Genomic DNA, 18467 nt, shown 5'->3' on the forward strand with positions numbered 1-18467 from the left:
CTGAATCCTCAAATCTAGTACCTCAGAATGTGATTGTATTTGGAGATAAAGCCTTTTCAAAGGTAATTAAGGTAAAATGGGGTCTCTTGGGTGGATCCTAATCCAGCATGCCTAATATCCTTTGAAGAAAAGGAGATTAGGGCTCAGAGATAGGCACAAGACGTGTACATTCAGATAAATGAGTATGTGAACTCCCAGAAAGCAGCCATTTGTAAGCTGAGGGGAGAAGACGTTGAAGAAAAAAAATCTGCCAAATTTCAAACATCTAGCATTGTAAGATGCCGCTTATTTACTTATATACTTATTTATTTATTTGTGAGGGCGGTCAAAACTGGGGTTTGAACTCAGGGTCTCTGACTCATGTCCATTCTTCAGGCATGAAACAAGCAATCTCTGCTATTTAAGTCACAATTCCTAGGAAACTAATACAGAAAAACTACTAACTTAGTGATCAGAGAGATACTAGAATAGTATTAACCACCCTTTTAACACTGTCTTATTAAAACTTCTGAACTTTAATTATTTGTTAAGCTAGTATCACAAATTTATAATCATCAAATTTCCCCAACCTTTGTGTAAATTCTTCACATTTTGTTATGGTTCTGATGTGGCTACCCTCACAAAGCTTAAGTTGGATTATAATTATCCAGTTTAGTGATATTAAGAGGTGACAGACCCTTTAAAAAGTAGCAGCTAAAGGGAGATAATTAGACCTTAGACCGTTGGAGATGCTACTTGGAAAAGATTAATGAGTGTTTCTCAGATGAAGTTCTTGTGAGAGTGGATCACTATAAAAGAACAAGACTGGCCCCTCCCCCAGACTTTGCTTTCATCTCACCATGTGATCACTGTTGCAAGCAATCCTACCATTGTAATTCTCAGGTTGATAGAACTGGCTGATTGTGATTTTCAGCTTCTAAAACTGTGAAGTACTTATTTATACATTACCCAACATCAAGTATTTTGTGATAGTAATGGAAGACTAAATCCTCCAATGACAAGTGCCTATCATTACAGATGGAAAAAAACAAAAACACTTCATTCATAGGGTACACTCCCAATTCCTGGGCAGGAGTTTGGAGACTATGGTGGCTCTGTATTGTGTTAATGTAGCTGAAATTGTGATTTCCGAAAATCCTGAGCAAAATTTTGAATGCATAAGTGAAATGGCAGCAAAGTCTACCATCAAGAAGTCTGTACAGAGTCAGGTGTTAACCCTACATCTTCGGAACCCACAGGACACCGAGTATCTACTGGCTCATTTCATTAGTACCATGACCGTATGGTATCATATGGTACCATGTGGGTCTACAGGCTCACACCAGAACTGTTTTTCTTCTGCTTTTCTGAATTCTGGGCTAGGTTTGTGAGCAGTTCAATGGTTCACTCATTGGCGTGAGAGGGTTGACAGGCATCGCTGATCTGCAAAGAAGGCATGGGGTCAGTTCCTCCATGTGTTAGGGTCCACCACATACATGCAAGATGCCTAGTAAAGTCTGCTCTCTTCCACTTCACATCCATTCTCCCCTCATGAATCCAGCTCGGTTGGCCTCAGGCCCAAGTTTGGATACAGCGATGGCAGTTTAGATAGACTGTTAGCCAGTTCCTATAACCATACAATCGCCACCACAAAAATAAGATGGATTTGCTTTTCTGATCAAACTTTACAGATCTAAGCATCAGAATAAGAATTGTGATAATAAAGACTTAAAATGTGTCGTACAGGCTTTGGGACCTGGCAGTGGATAAAGGTAGAGACATCTTGAGAAGTTTATCACTGAAGACTTAAAAAGAAAAATATTAATGGAATCTGGCAGAAAGGACATAATTTTTTAAAGCTGTGGGAAGTTTAGCAACATTGAAACCTTGAGTAATTTAGGAAATAGAAAATATAACAATAAACTGTACGATTTAGTTAAGGCAATATCCAGGCACAGTGCTGAAAATGCTGCTTGATATCTAGCTGCATACAATAATGCAATAGTTAAATATGAAAGTGACTTGCTGGGTTTGAACATGAAATGGTTTCTCATTCCTAGCCTCTTCATATGGCAAACAAATGTAAAATTAAAAACAGCTTTTGGATCTGATTTGAGTTAAGATGGAGTGTGCAGATCCTATGGTACTTCTCTATTTGCTTGCATCTAAGAACCGTGGAGTGGATACACAAAGCAGCCAATGAAGACTCTGAATGGAAGTGATAGCAGGTGGGATGGTAAGGGAAATTAAAACTCCAAGAAAGAATAATAAGATAGAGAATGACCTGGACCTCTCCATTTCCTTCCTATTGGACACAGTCATAGTTCCAAACCACTAAGTGGCATAGATAGAAAAAGCTCCAAGAGAAACTGTTCTTCTAATCAAAGGAATGAGGACAAGAGTCCCTGCCTGACACAGAATGGGGAACATTCTCCCTTTATATTCTATTCTGAACTATCCTGATATGGAATCAGGAAACTTGGAAGTCTTTGGGAAGAGATCAGTACCTTGTGCCTATGGGAGGGGTCTAAGTAATTGTGACCAGAGGATAGACTGTGGCAGGTTGTCTCATCCAATGATGGCTATGGTAGCATCTCTCATCTCATATGGTCTTGTAGCCTCATGATGTCATCATTTCCCATCAAGCAGAGGAGTCCATGTCCTTTGCCCTTGGATGGACCTTTGTGAATCTTAACCAGCACTTTATTAATGTAAGACTGAGTAAAACATAAAAAGCTCCTTGGCTTTTTCTTGGGACACTTAGTCTTGGGACTCAAATGTCATGCTATAAGGAAGCCCAGAGCACAAGAAAAAAGTACAAGTAGGTTAGTGTGCTCTACCCAAAGGTAAGGACTGCCTAATTGAAGTCCTAGCCAATAGCCAGCATTAACCTGAGTACAATTACATGAGAGACCTCTAGCTAAGCAAAATCAACCCTGAGACTCTTTGAGATAATAGGCGGGAATGACTTTTGTTATTTCATGCCATTAAAGTCAGAGTAGAACTAGAGTAGAACTAGAGTAGAACTAGAGTAGAGTAGAGTAGAACTAGAACAGACACCATTAAAAAAGCTATCTTGATTACTTTTTTTCCCTAATTAACTCTCAGCTTTCTTCCCAATCCATTGTCCTCGTTGTTACTTGGAACCACCTACCAACCTACCCTACTGGTCACTGAAGTTTCCCACCATGTTGCTTTCATTCTGGTTTTTTCACTTCTCACTTTGGTCTTTGGTAAGCTGAATTTTATTTATTGACGAGGAAACCCCATGCAGCATATACTGGCACCAGAAATAGAGCCAAGCTATATCCTCAGTAGTCTTATCCATCTGATGTAGGACTAGCAAAATGGGAAAGAAGACCTGTCATGCAATGGCAATAACAAGCCTGGAGATATCAGAAGCTTGGAAACTGTTCATAAGAGTGGGGAAGAGTAATGAAGTAATTCTTGTAAATTAATAGCACACTATGGAGACCTAAGGATATTAAAGAATTAATAATAAAGAGGAAAGAAAAAGTAGAAGCAAAAAAAATCAAAGGGAAATGTACAAAGAAATAGAAAAAGGAAGAAGGAAAAAAATCACAAGGGAAGTAGCAAATAAATATAAAGAAGACCAAGTACACTATCTACTATTTTTAATTAGTATCAACTAGTTATACAAGGGATTTCATTTTAACCAGTTCATTTCTCTATACAGGGATTCCTGACTACAGTCACTCCTTTCCCAATCTCCTTCCTCACCTCTTCCCAAATCAGTCTCATCAAATTGTCATGTTCCACTTTCATAGGTGTTCATAAAGTATTTTGTCTGTATTGCCTTCTTTCTCTCCATTTTTCAGCTCCCTTCCACTAATGCCTACACATCAGAAATATTTCAAGTTCCTCATGTCCTCTTCGTTAAAGACATGTTGTTCAAAGGGGTTGCATGATGTTATCGCACACATGCATATGCCATGCTCTACTCAGATTGACCACACATATATGTATGTGCATACACATATATACATGTGTACACATGTGTGTACACATGTCTACATATATGTATATATACCTATATGGACACCTGTATATCTATATGTACTCTATATATACTTAAATACCTAAACAGGTATATACATACCTATATATGTATGCATAGGTATGTATATATGTACATATATAGGTAACTATACAGATGTACATATACACACACACACACACACACACACACACATATATATATATATATATATATATATATATATATAACACCAACATATCCTGTTTGTGCTTCTATTTTTTCCTCATCTACATATAAGGGAAAACAGGTGACTTTTGTCTGAGCCTGACTTACTTCACTTGACATGATAGTTTCTACATCCATCCATTCCCCTGCAAATGGCATAATTTCACTATTATTTATGGCTGCATAATATTCCATTGTGCATATATGCCACATTTTCTTGATCCCTTCATCATTTGTAGGGCCTCTGGTCTGTTTCACAGCTTGATAGTTTGAATTGTGCTTCAACATGGGTATGTAGTTGTCTCTATTATATCCTGACTCACATTCCTTTGGATAAATGCCCAACAGTAGTATTGGTGGATGGTATGATAGCTCAATTTTTAGTTTTTAGCCTACACACTGATTTTCATAGTGATTGTCACAGAATGAGACAGGGTTCTAGTTTCAGTCTTCTGCATGTGGGTATCCAGTTTCCCCAGCACTATTTGTTGAAAGGGTTATGGTTTTTTTCCCAGCATATATTTTTGGCTTGTTTGTAAAAAAATAATCAAATGTCTGTAGGTGAGTGGGTTCATTTTTCTGGGTCATCTGGTCTGTTCCAGTGGTTGTCAGATCTGTTTTGTGCCAGTGCCAAGCCATTTTTTTTGTACGCATACACCAAAATAACTGCTGAAGGCATGTGAACATGAGTAGAGTACCAAGAAAGCCAAAATGTACAATGCAAACTATACTAACCAAACTAATATTTAATGATCTTTTATGTCTTTCTATTAGAACATTATTTTCCCTCAATTTAAAATTTGGGGATTTAGAGCTAAGACCTAATATTCTTGAGGACATTAAAGTGGCTTTAAGAATAACTCTGCTTTCTTCAATACATCCACAAAGATTGATAGGACAGACAGAAGTTGGCTTCTTGACCATCTCTTATCTCAGAGCATACTACATCATTAAATAAGTCATGCTAATCCTAGATTGTGGTATTAGATATAGAGTTAAACTATCATCTGTGCACTCTAGAGGCTGACACAGGGGGAACAGAAGTTTAAGGCCAGTCTGGACTACAAAGCAAATTCCAGGCAAATCTCAGCTACACAGCAAGGCCTTGTCTCAACTAAAAGAAAAAAGCAATACAGTAGAAATCAACAGTATGTAGACTGCATCTTCACTTTAAAGAAATACACGGAACCAAAGAGATATGTTCTTTCCTACCTGTGGCCTTGTATAATAAGCCATTCATGTACAACAACAACAACAACAACAACAAATGAAGAGTCATGTTTGACACCTTTATTTTTGGACCAAAAGAAATGATCAGAGATAAATCCACCCCAAAGGAAATAATTTAGCTTTGCTCTTAACAGCATCTCAGTTTGGGAAGAACATTCTAACCAGTGTGAACTGTTCCAGCCAATGGATAAATGAGGTATAGATATGCCAGGATGTTGTCTTTCATCTTTTCATGTGGCCATGTAAATCTTGATGTATTTGGTACTAAATATCATTTTTAATCATTATCATTTTCCAGTTCTCTCTATTTCACTCTCTCTCTCTCCCTCTTTCTGTTTCTCTTTGTCTGTTTGCCTTTCTGTATCCTGAGAATTGAACCCAAGGCACATGCTATGGAAACATTCTACCACAGAGCTAAACCCTTATCTCTTTTTACATTTTCAGTTAGTCAAGGACTTGCTAAGTTTCCCAGGCTGGTCTTGATCTTTCAGTCCTCCTATCTCAGTCTCTCAAGGAGTTGAGATTACTTATCATCATTATCTACACATATCTGGAGAAGTGGAGATAGTTGAGAGATACTGGTTTGTGGTTAAGTTGAATCTTTAAGATGAAGGCTTTTTGTAGATAACAGAAATATATGCGTGATATATGTCCCAATGCATGTCCCAATGCAGTTAAAGAAAAGGGAAATTCCTATCAATCTGCCTTACTATTCACTTGGGACACACACACACACACACACACACACACACACACACACACACACACACAGAGTCAATCAGTCTGGCCCTACACCCAAGTTTATACATAGCTAAGAAAATAGAGTAATTGATTAAAGGTCTCTTTGTCACTGCCTACTTAAGTGACCTTGACTATACAATAGAAACCATTTAATTAAGAAACTCACCCTGGGCTGGGGATATAGCCTAGTGGCAAGAGTGCCTGCCTCGGATACACGAGGCCCTAGGTTCGATTCCCCAGCACCACATATACAGAAAATGGCCAGAAGTGGCGCTGTGGCTCAAGTGGCGGAGTGCTAGCCTTGAGTGGGAAGAAGCCAGGGACAGTGCTCAGGCCCTGAGTCCAAGGCCCAGGACTGGCAAAAAAAAAAAAAAGAAACTCACCCTGAAGCTGACTAGCTTATAATAGGGAAGACATGACAGCAGTAACTCAATGACAAGAACTCCCACTCTCCACTGTCCAAGCACAGGGTTGTTACTGCTTTTGAACAGTGTTGTCTGTTGCCCTTATATGCTATGAGCAAATTCATTTGGACAAAAGAAAAGAGCACATGTCTACCATCAGAAGAGAAGAGGTATAGAGCTGTGGCCCAAGGAGACTAACTGTATCCACAATTCAGCCAAAATGCCAAAGGCCTTCAGCACCTTCATCAAGTGCTCTGATTTGCTGATCCAGAATTCCCTAAACTGGCTGTACCACAGAGACAGACACATCAGCTATACCCAAAGATCTGAACCATAACCTAGATGCCAGTTTGTTACTTTACAAGGAGAAAGAGATCTTTCCAAATCCTACTCACTCTGTCCTCAGCAGTCTTTTCCAGTTCCCTGGGTTTCTTAGTGACTGCTGGATGAACAGGAAATCATAGTACAGAGGTCTTAGGGCCTGAGACACATAAGGGAGAATTGGACCCACAGTTGTGGACTTTAGTGATTTTTCCACCCTTCCACTACTCTATACTGAATTCCTGTTGTCAAATTCCCTGTTTGAAAGGATTGATGTTTGCCCATCCACTGCTACTAACAGGCATTCTTTGCTAGGTGAAACCATGAAGCATTCACAGTCCTCCAGCTTAATGCACTTGGTTGTGTTCAGCCTGTGATAAAGTTCATATAGATCCTGATATGACACATTAACTTGGGGCACTGCTATCTCCAGTCAATAATTTACTCACTATTCTTTAATCTCATTTCACTCATTTCCTTCTTCACTTTGGTCTGAAGGTTAGTTCTATTTCAAAGCCACAAATGTCTTGTGTTATCTCAGGTACTGAAGTGTGGCTGGTCCTATGTCCCTCCCAAATCAATGCCTGGTGGTTTGTGTGGATGCCACCAACAGGTGCTCATAGACCATGTTTTGAGAAATCATAAACAATTGACATATACCCTTGTACAATTGGTATTTTCATTCTAGTGCTGACTCAATGCACCAAAACACACTGCAGCATGAAGTCTTACAGATCTCGCCTCACATTAATCCATCTTCTGTTTCTTCTACTACCTTTCTCCCCTCATGCTCATACCATGGAGCTCACCCACAAATACTGGCTCTTTTTGGAAAGGGACAAAAGTATAATCCTTTTGGTGCAGAGATCAGCCACATGACCTTTCTAGATTCCCCATCAGAAAAATGACAGTCCCTTCAGTCAGCTTATAAGACTACTGTGAGGTTCAAATCAAATAACATAAGTAAGAACACAGTGAAGGGATTGCCAAGCTGCCTGAATGCACAGGAAATATGCAGATAATTTGCAGTGGAAATAACTAGGCACTCACTTTCATTCATTTAAATGTGCCTTTTGTTCCTTTCTGGCATCTTATGAAGTCAAGGGAAATGTCAGGTGTAAGAGTCTCAGGATCAGGATTTTGATTTTGCTGGGCAAGAAAAATGTGTCCTCAAGGGGGCCTTAGGGCATAATCGCTTATCCTGTGCTCTTGGATTTAAGTTTTATCTGAAATTGTTGTGGCTTTTATCCTTTCAGTCATTTTGATGTTAATGTCGAAAAGTTCAGCAGGGATGAATATTCTAAAATATCTATTACTTCATTTGATGAACATCTTTATAAATAGAGGTATGTTTTGTCACTTGCTGGGCTTTTTGAAAAGCAAGAGAAGGCAGATGGCAAGCAAACCTTTGTGCTTGCTTTGAGGAGAAATTTAGGATACCCAGATAAGTAAATTTAATTAGAGATTTCTCATGGAATGATAGTAGGATGTAGGCAAATTTCCCCTGTGGTATAGCAGGATGGCTTTGTCTTGGTGTACAACATTTCAGAGGCCCTGTTCCTGGGGGCCTGTTTCTTCACTCAAGGATGCTTTTGCAGCTGCACTAAGTTGTAAGGATTTCATTTTAAAGACAAAATGTTCTCCACCTTCTCAAATAACCTGCAGCTGTGTCACCACTCCATGCAAGAAGTTGAATATTGCACACACTGTCCCCGGATCTGCTTTAGACCCAGAGCAAAATATTTCCAATTTTTCACGATCAGCGAAGGTCCTCCTTTCAGTGGAATTTAAAATATTTCTCCAATTAAGCTCCAGACCTACAGAGTAGGTGTTGAATGTGAAAAGAAGGACAACCATTTAGCAGAGTTGGTCTTTAAAATACAGCCTAGAGGTGACAGAACAACAGGAAGCCAGTCCTCTGTCTGCCTAAGGAAAGAAGCGCCTGCATTCAGAAGCCAGAGTGCAAACACTGCAAGAAGACAGGATTTTCCAGGGCTGTTATCTAGCACTGAATATCTAAGAAACAAATGCCTAGGGTATATGAAGTTATGTGTCAGTAAGTGTCAGTGGAAGGAATGGATTAATGAATACTGTAATATTCATGTTTCCGTCTTAAATAGGATTTTCTTTACAAATCCATCAGGGAGCTCAAGCTGTTCTCTATTAGTCTAAAAATACTTGTCTGTGAAGTTGTAGCACGACATCCAGACATGGGAAGAGGGGCTACATCTGCATCACTAAATCCGGCTTGGTACTTGACAGGATGAGGGAGGGACAAGCCAAATTTCATCCACCTCATTTCCTTTCTACCCATGCATTTCAGGAACAGCCTCTGGTTAGACCTGGTTCATTGTTTGTTTTTTTTAAATTAAATTTTATTGACAGGTGTTGTGCAAAAGGGGTACAGTCACATAATAGGCAGTGAATACATTTCTTGTGATAACTTACACCCTCATTTTTCTTTCCCTTCCCTCGATCAGGTAGGCATATGTATATATATATATATATATATATATATATATATATATATATATATATATATATATATGTGTGTGTGTGTGTGTGTGTGTGTGTGTGTGTGTGTGTGTGTGTGTGTGTATGTATGTATATGTATTATCCAGTGTACCAATATCATATAAAGTAACCATGTAGGGTACACCACAGGAAATTCACCTAGAACATTAAAGATAACAACAGTAGAATCCTCCTGTGTCCTTCTCTTAGAGCTGTTTTTGCTTATCCTCATCTTATATGATCATGTGTACATAGCTGTTGAGCTATTGTGCTCCTCTGATAGATCTATTCTAGACCTTTTTATGTTTAGTAGTTGTTTGGTTTTAGATACATAATGTAAAGTCGCTGACTCAAACCTGTGGAAATACCATTGAAAAGAAGTTTGTTGTTTTGCAGATCTGGTCTCTACTGTCCTCCTCCCTCCCTAACAGTCATATATCAAGGAAACCATGCCCCTTTGTTCTCTGTGTTCCAGGCTTGTCTTGCTCAACATTATTTGTTCGAGTTCTGACCATTTCCCTGCAAATACCAATATTTTATCATTTCTAATCACATGTAGTATTCTATTGTGTATAGGTACCACGTTTTTTTGAATCCATTCATCTGTAGTGGGGCATCTGGGTTGTTTTCATACTTTGGCTATTGTGAATTGTGCAGTGATAACTATGGATGTGCAAATGTCTTTATGATATCTTGAGACCTGTTGTTCAGAATAGATGCCTAGGAGTGGTATGGCTGGGTCATAGGGTAGGTCTATGCTGAGATTTTTGAGAACCTCCATACTGTTCTCCAAAGTGGTTGTACTAGTTTGCACCCCCACCAACAGTGGAGAAGGATTCCTCTTTCCCCGCATCCCCTCCAGCATTTGTTGTTGCCTGAGTTCAGAGTATAGGCCATTCTAACTGGGGTGAGGTGGTATCTCAGGGTTGTTTTGATTTGCATTTCCTTTACTGCCAGGGATGTTGAACATTTCCTCATACGGTTCTTTGCCATTTTTATCTCTTCTCCTGTGAAGTCTCTCTTTAGCTACTTTGCCCATTTCATGATTGGTTTACTGGGTTTGGAGGGGCTTAGTTTTTTGAGTTCTCTGTAGATGACGGATATTAGGCCTTGTCTGTTGTTGTGCTGGTGAAGATCGTTTCCCATATGGTTGGCTGTCTTTCTACTTTAGTGGCTATGTCTTTAGCTGTGCAGAAACTTTTTATTTTGTAGTAGTCCCATTTGTCAAGTCTCTCCCCTATCTGTTGTGCCCCTGGGACTCTGTTCAGGCAGTTCTTACCTGTGCCTATAAGTTCTAGCATCTCTCCTACTCTGTCCTTCAGTAGTTTCAAGGATTCAGGTCTGATGTCCTTCATCCATTTTGAGTTGATCTTGGTGCATGGTGATAGGCTAGGGTCCACTTTGAGTTTTCTACATGTGGCTTCCCAGTTTTCCCAGCACCAGTAGTTGAAGAGGCTATGTTTTTTCCATTGTATGTCTTTAGCTCTTTTGTCGAATATCAGCTGACTGTAAGAATTTGGCTTTATTTCTGGGTCGTCTATCCTATTCCATTGGTCTTCAGGTCTGTTTTTATACCAGTACCAGGCTGTTTTTGTTATGATGGCTCTATAATAGAGCTTGAAGTCTGGTATTGTGATTCCTCCTGTGCTGCTTCCTTTGCCTAGACTTTCTTTGGCTATTGTAGATCTTTTGCTGTTCCATATGAATCTATGGGTTGTTTTCTCTATTTCAGTGAAGAATGTAGCTGGCATCTTGATGGGGATTGCATCAAATTTGTATAACATTTGGGCAATATGGCTATTTTCACTATGTTGATTCTGCCTACCCATGAGTCTTTCCCTCTCTGGTATCCTCTTTGATTTCCCTTTTTAGATTTTTATAGTTCTCATTAAATTGGTCATTCACGTCTTTAGTTAGGTTAATCCCTAGATAATTTGTTCTTTTTTTTAAGCTATTGCAAATGATATTATTTCCATAATTTCCTTTTCTGTTTGTATATTGCTGGTGTACAGAAAAGCTGCTGATTTTTGTGGGCTGATTTTGTATCCTGCTACTTTGCCAAAATGGTTTATTAATTCTAGGAGTTTGGGAATTAAGCTTTTTGGGTCCTTCAGATATAAGATCATGGCATCTGCAAATAGGGATAGTTTGATTTCTTCTTTACCAATGTGGATCCCTATGATGTCCTCCTCTTGCCTTATTGCTATGGCTAGGGTTTCCAGCACTATGTTGAATAGAAGCGGGGAGAGTGGGCATCCTTGTCTTGTTCCTGAGTTTAGGTGAAATGGTTTTAGTTTCTCCCCATTTAATATGATATTAGCAGTTGGTCTGTTGTATATGGCTTTTATTGTTTTAAAGAATGTTCCCTTTATTCCTGTTCTCTCCAGAGCTTTAAACATGTATGGGTGTTGTATTTTGTCAAAGGCTTTTTGGGCATCGGCTGATAATGATGATTTGGTTCTTGTTCTTAGCTCTATTGATGTGATGAATTGCGTTTATTGATTTGCAGATGTTGAACCTTCCTTGCGTCTGTGGGATTGATGTATAATTTTCTTGATCAGTTTCTGGATCATGTTAGCTAGCGTTTTATGGAGGAGCTTTGCATCTGTGTTCATTAGTGATATTCGTCTGTAATTCTCTTTTTTCGTTGAGTCTTTGCCTGGTTTGAGTATGATATTAGCTTCACAGAATGAGTTTGGGATTTCTCCCTCTGTTTCTGTTTCATGAAAGAGTTTGAGGAGTATTGCTATTAGCTCCTCACTGAAGGTTTTATAGAACTCATTGGTGAATCCTTCCGGGTCTGGGCTTTTCTTTGTTGGAAGGCTCTTGATTACATCCTGGTTTATTTAGTTGATTTATTTCTTCTTGATTCAGTTTGGGCAGTTTACACTTCTCTAAGAATTGATCCATTTCTGTAAAATTTTCATTCTTTAGTGAGTAAAGACTCTGGAAATCATTCCTTATAATTGTTTGAATATCCTGTATATTTGTTGTAATTTTTCCGGTGGAGTCCCTGATCTTACAGATAGGAGTCTCTTCTCTCTTTTTTTTTTTTTGTAAGTCTTGCAAGGGGTCTGTCTATTTTATTTATTTTCTCAAAGAACCAGCTTTTAGTTTTATTTATTTGTTTGGTCTTTCTATTCTCAATCAGATTTATCTCTTCTTTAATCTTTGTGATCTCTCTCCTTCTAGTCGTTTTAGATTCAATTTTTTCTTGTTTCTCCAGTCGTTTTTAACTGCACCATGAGGTTATTTACCTGTTCTGATTCCATTCTGTGTGCTGAGAGCAATGATCTTGCCCCTCGGCACTGCCTTTGCTGTATCCCATAGGTTTCTTTGTGATGTATTTTCATTGTCATTGTTGCTTATGAACTCGTTAATTTCATCCTTAATTTGCTCTGTGACCCAAATGTTAGATAACACTGAGGAGTTTAGCCTCCGAGTATTTGTGTGGTTTCTGTGGTATCCTTTGTTATTGAGGGCTACCTTGATTCCACTGTGATCAGATAGAATACATGGGATAATGTCACTACTCTTGTATTTGCTGAGGTTCTTTGTGTGGACTATGACATGATCTATTTTGGAGTATGTTCCATGGGCTGCTGAGAAGAATGTGTGTTGAGTCTCTTTATGGTCAAAAACTCTGTACAGATCTGTCAGATCCATGTGGGATATGGTGTTACTTAGGTCTTCAGTTCCCTTGTTAATCCTCTGTGTGTTGGATTTGTCTCTTGGAAAGAGTGGAGTATTAAAATCTCCCACTATGGTTGTATTTGGGTCTATCTTGTTCTTTAGCTCTGAAAGAATTTGTTTGACATATTTAGGGTTGTTCATTGTTAATGATACCCTTTTTCCCCCCCTCATCAAATTATTTGGAATTGATAACATTACAATTAAGCCACATTCCATATACTTGTCCCCATGATCTGTAAGCATTGAACAGTGGTAGTTAGTTGGACTATTTGGGCAATAACTAGATCCTACAGAAGTAGAAAAAGAAATATATTTTCCACTGGGTATTCACTTCCTCCCAGTCTTGCCTTTGTTTCTGTTAGTGTTGTATGAAAACTCAGTCATGAGAAACAGACAAGCCAAATTTTGGGAGGTCTAATTGGTCTTTATTGGAAAGTTGATCAGGTGGACTCTAGTCACAAAGACCTGCAGCCCCTCAGATACACAACAATGTCAGAAAACTGAGCCATGTGAGCAGGAGAAGAAAGAAAGAGCAGAAAAACAATACCAACAAACCAGATCAACTCCAATGGACACTAGAAGTAGGATGCCAGGTGACCAGAGGAAAGCTAGGAGATAAGAGACCTAAATAGGGTCAGGTCCCGGGACAGGGTCACAGAGAGGATGAGAGTTCATGACCCAAGACTGGCAGGTTCAGTAACCTATTGTCCAAGTCCCTGCCCCTGCCTCTATGAATTCAGGCACACCCATCACCTGGGAGGTGGGACTTTCCTGCCTCTACCATGAAACAAGATAGTGCCAATTAAACCCAATACCCTATCATCTACTATATGGCCAACGTAAGAACCAATCTTCTTATTTCATTAGAAATAGGATAGAAACCGAATGTCAAGGTCTTATGTCATTGATTGTCACAGATAAACATTTAATTTTTGTTCTGCAAGATAAAATACAACTGGAAACTTTTAGAAAAATACATTCTATAGAACCAAGATATTCTTAACTTAAGTTACCTTGGGGACAAGGATAGAAAGGCACTTTAGAGGATTTGGTGCATAAACAATCTGCAGCTGACTTCTTTCTTGCTCCTTATACCAAATCTGAGCTCTTTACTTAGAAACTCTGGAGTCTATCATATTGTAATCTTCGTAGGTAGTAAAATGTGTTCTGACATAGCCAATTTTCTGGGCTTTCCAAGGGAAATACTTACAAGGGAAGCATTAAATATAGCATCTCTCTCTATCTTCAGTTGTGCTGAGCAACTTAGAAACATCATGGTATTGAAGCCTGTAGATATTTCTGAGAGCTGGACACTAGGATCTCAAAAGCAAATGTCTGAACTCAGCCTGCAATTCAAAGGGACAACTCCTGCCTAAAGATGTCCCCCATCTACTGAATGATTGACCCAAACTGCAGCTGCTGACCTTTCCCCACAACTCTGACAGCTCTGGGCTCCTTCCCACTGAATTCAGTAGACTTAGTGGGCAACAAGCAAAACTTAACCATTTTGTATACACACACACACACACACATACTTCTTACTTTTTTTTTTTTTTACCATATACTCTTCCTTCCTATTACATTTCAGTGGGTGGTACATAATTATATTGTGAACTTTTGTTTTCTTGAGTTCAGAAAAATGATGAGGCACTAAGAATGTCCTTCTTTTGAAAATGCAGTATCATCAGATCCTTCTGTTTCACTCTCCACCCAGATGAGAATGGCAGTTCCTCCTTCAGGACACTTCTGTAAGCTCACCCTGAAAGCCAGTCATTCATGATTATCCAGGAGTTGAACCAACATACTAATATACAGCTTCTAAACGTGGAATTTCTTATCCAGGACTTTCCAACTCATTCCTGCCCTATCCCACAGAGAGGCATGTGGACAGATTCACTTAGTTAAAACTGCAAAGCTGGGGGCCTTAGCTGGTCAGGCTGAGCTGTTTCTGAAGCTCAGAACAGCTATGATTCATCCCTCCTACAGTCAGTTAACTTCCCACTCTTCTCTATACCAGCTACTTCTCTCACTCTGACTCCTACAAACCCACTTATTTTCAAATTTGCTCAATAATCACGACATTCAAACCTACCCTGATCCATGCACAGGATGTTGAGAAAATACCCAGTGAGAATCCAGGGTCCACAGGAGAAATAAATGATCACCAACAGAGTGTGGATTGCTGGCTTGGCTTGGACTTGGATGGTGAGCAATAACTGCTCAGAATAGTCAACAGCAAGTTTTAGGACGTGTGCCATCCTGCCCAATTGAGTTCTGGGAATGCAGTCATCCTTACTGGTGGTTTGCAGGAAGTCACACCACATTTTAATTGAATACTCAGGTTCCTGCATGATTAGAACCAAAAGGCTTTGATGCCCAGGCAAAATTGAGCTGCTAACAATGGGCTTAAATGGCTTCTTGCCATAATGCAAAGATGCTGGAGCTTTATTCTTCCTGTGATACCTTCAGACGTTGTTGCCAAAGTCACAACAGGAAACTCAAACATTAAATATTCAGAGAAGTTGCAGGTCTTTCTTGGATGTTTCCAGCCACCAGAATGATTTGAAAAAGGAAAGTAGCAATGTCTGAGAGAGGATGTAACTTTTTGGAAGAAATGACAAGACGAAAGCAGCAATTTGGTGCAGCTGCTGAACCAAGTAGCCAGAAGCACCAACTTCTCGGGTTTAAAGGGGTAACCCGGCATGCAGTCATTTGTCAGTCTGCAGCCTAAACCCACCTTTATCCTACCAGAACCAGAAACTCCGGAAGTCTCCAATACTTTGGAAAGAAAAAGTATTCAATAGATCTGTTCATCTGTTCAATAATTGTTGAGTGTCTTCCATGTTTCAAGCATTGGCAACCAGGAAGTTATAACATAAGGAAGCCTGAAGGAACATTTCAGTTCCCCTCTCAGAATTCAAGGATGCTCAGGGTCCCCTCCACAAATACCATAGTATTTGCATATAATATGTGCAATCTTTTTTGTACTTTAAATAATGTTTAAATTACTTACAATACACAATACTAGTTTATTTTTCTTTTTAAATTGTATTATTAAATAGTTGCACAGGGCTAGTAATGTGGCTAGAGTGGTAGAGTGCTTGCCTAGCATGCATGAAGCCCTGGGTTCGATTCCTCATAACATACACAGAAAAGGCCAGAAGTGGTGCTGTGAAGTGGCGCTGTGGCTTAAGTGGCAGAGTGCAAACCTTGAGCAAAAGAAACTTGGGGACAGTGCCCAGGCCCTGAGTTCAGGCCCCAGGACTGGCAAAAATAAAATAGTTGCACAAAAAGTTTATAATTCTGTAAGTCAGCTTTTGAGTACAGTACATCTCAATCAATGTTTACTTTTGACATAAATAATAAAATCACATAAATGATAAAAAATCAGCCACTGATTTTTATTTTAAAAGCTTTCTGGTACTGGATGTCTCATGCCTGTAATACTAGCCACTCAGGAGGCTGAGATCTGAGGATTGTGGTTTGAAGCCAGCCCAAGCATAAAAGTCCATTGGACTCTTATCTCCAATAAACTACAAAACAACAAAAATCAGAAGGAGAGCTAGGGCTCAAGTGGTAGATTGCTAGCCTTGAGTAAAAAAGCTCAGGAATAGTGTACAGACCGTAGATTATAGCCCTAAAACAGGTACAAAAAAGCTTGCTGGGATTTTGATTGGGATTATATTTAAAATGATAATAAATTTAAAAGAATTGAGATCTTGTCGGGACCCAGGGCCTTCAGTGTGGTGGCAGAATTGTTCTGTATGCTAGTTGTGGTGGCATTTACATGAATTTACACGTGCTAAAATTCACAGGATGCATAGCATCCCCGATGTGTTTCACTATATGATAATTTTTTAAAGCAGCTCTTTCAACACTTAGTAACTGAATCCTATACAATGTGAGTAAAATTGAGGACAACCCCAAAATTTAAATGTAAATAAAATCAAGGCTGTCTTTACCTTCCACATCCGGTCTGGAACATCCCCAACTCCACAAGCAGGAGATCCAGGCTCGGGGTGCCCTCTACCCAAGTGTACTGGCTCTGCTACTGGCAACATCCAGGCTCACTGACCCTTAATCCCTGCATGAGGGAGCTCTTGCATTTGAAAACAATTGCTGGATCTAGTCATCAAAATTCATCTTCTCAACATGAGATTCTGCTTTCAGTTAATTGTCATAATGAAAAGGAGCCAATAAACCTATAGTCACCATGTGGAGGTGGTAATAGCCAGGAATGACTAGAGACACAGAAATACCAGTTCTGAGTAGGCAGATAACAGAGTCGTTTGGGGACAGAGCGGCATTCTGAACAACATTCACCTATTTTCTTATGGGGTCTTTCTATTTTGTCTTAAATATATATTTATATAATTTACATATATATTTATATGTGCCAAGTGTGATAGATGTCATTTCTTCTCTTAAAAAATCTTCATAATGGGGCTGGGGATATGGCCAAGTGGCAAGAGTGCTTGCCTCGTATACATGAAGCCCTGGGTTCAATTTCCCAGCACCACATACGTAGAAAATGGCCAGAAGTGGCTCTGTGGCTCAAGTGGCAGAGTGCTAGCCTTGGGCAAAAAGAAGCAAAGGACAGTGCTCAGGCCCTGAGTCCAAGGTCCAGGACTGGCAAAAAAAAAAAAATAATAATAATAAAAACTTCATAATTAGAGTGAAGGAAGGGGCGGAATTGTCCAAAAAGAAATGTACTCATTACCTAACTTATGAGACCTTAACTCCTCTTTATAATAACAATAATCAATATATATTTTTTAATCTTCAAAATTGTAAAGGAGGTGGGGTGGGGCAAGGAGAGAGTAAGAGAACTGATTTTAGCTCAATTTTCAGTGGCCTCAAAACTAAAGTCTATTTTCTTTCTTTTGTAGTTTTCAGTCTTCTTAGTGTATATGCTACATTGTAATTCTTTATCCTGGTCTGTAACTATAGTATTTATTTAGCAGAGTAATAATAAAATAGCAACATTGTGAAAATGCATCAAGTGGCAAGCACTAGTCTGAGTATCTTATGTGTGTACTACCACATTTAATTAACAATCCAATTTTACAGATGAGAGAATTGAGGCGAAAGAGGACAAAGCAACTTGCTGTGGCCAGACACAGAGAGGTGATCTCCAGGACTCTGGTCAAGATGGACCTTGCTATCCAGCTGTGGCCACAAGCCAATGTCAGCCTCAGAGCACTTGACAAAAACATCGATCCCAGGGCTGGAAATATGGCCTAGTGGCAACAGCACTTGCCTCGTATACATGAAGCCCTCAGTTCGATTCCCCAGCATCACATATACAGAAAATGGCCAGAAGTGGCGCTGCTGCTCAAGTGGCAGAGTGCTAGCCTTGA

The sequence above is a fragment of the Perognathus longimembris genome, chromosome 21 (genome assembly GCF_023159225.1).
Source record: "Perognathus longimembris pacificus isolate PPM17 chromosome 21, ASM2315922v1, whole genome shotgun sequence".
In the NCBI taxonomy this organism is placed as follows: Eukaryota; Metazoa; Chordata; class Mammalia; order Rodentia; family Heteromyidae; genus Perognathus; species Perognathus longimembris.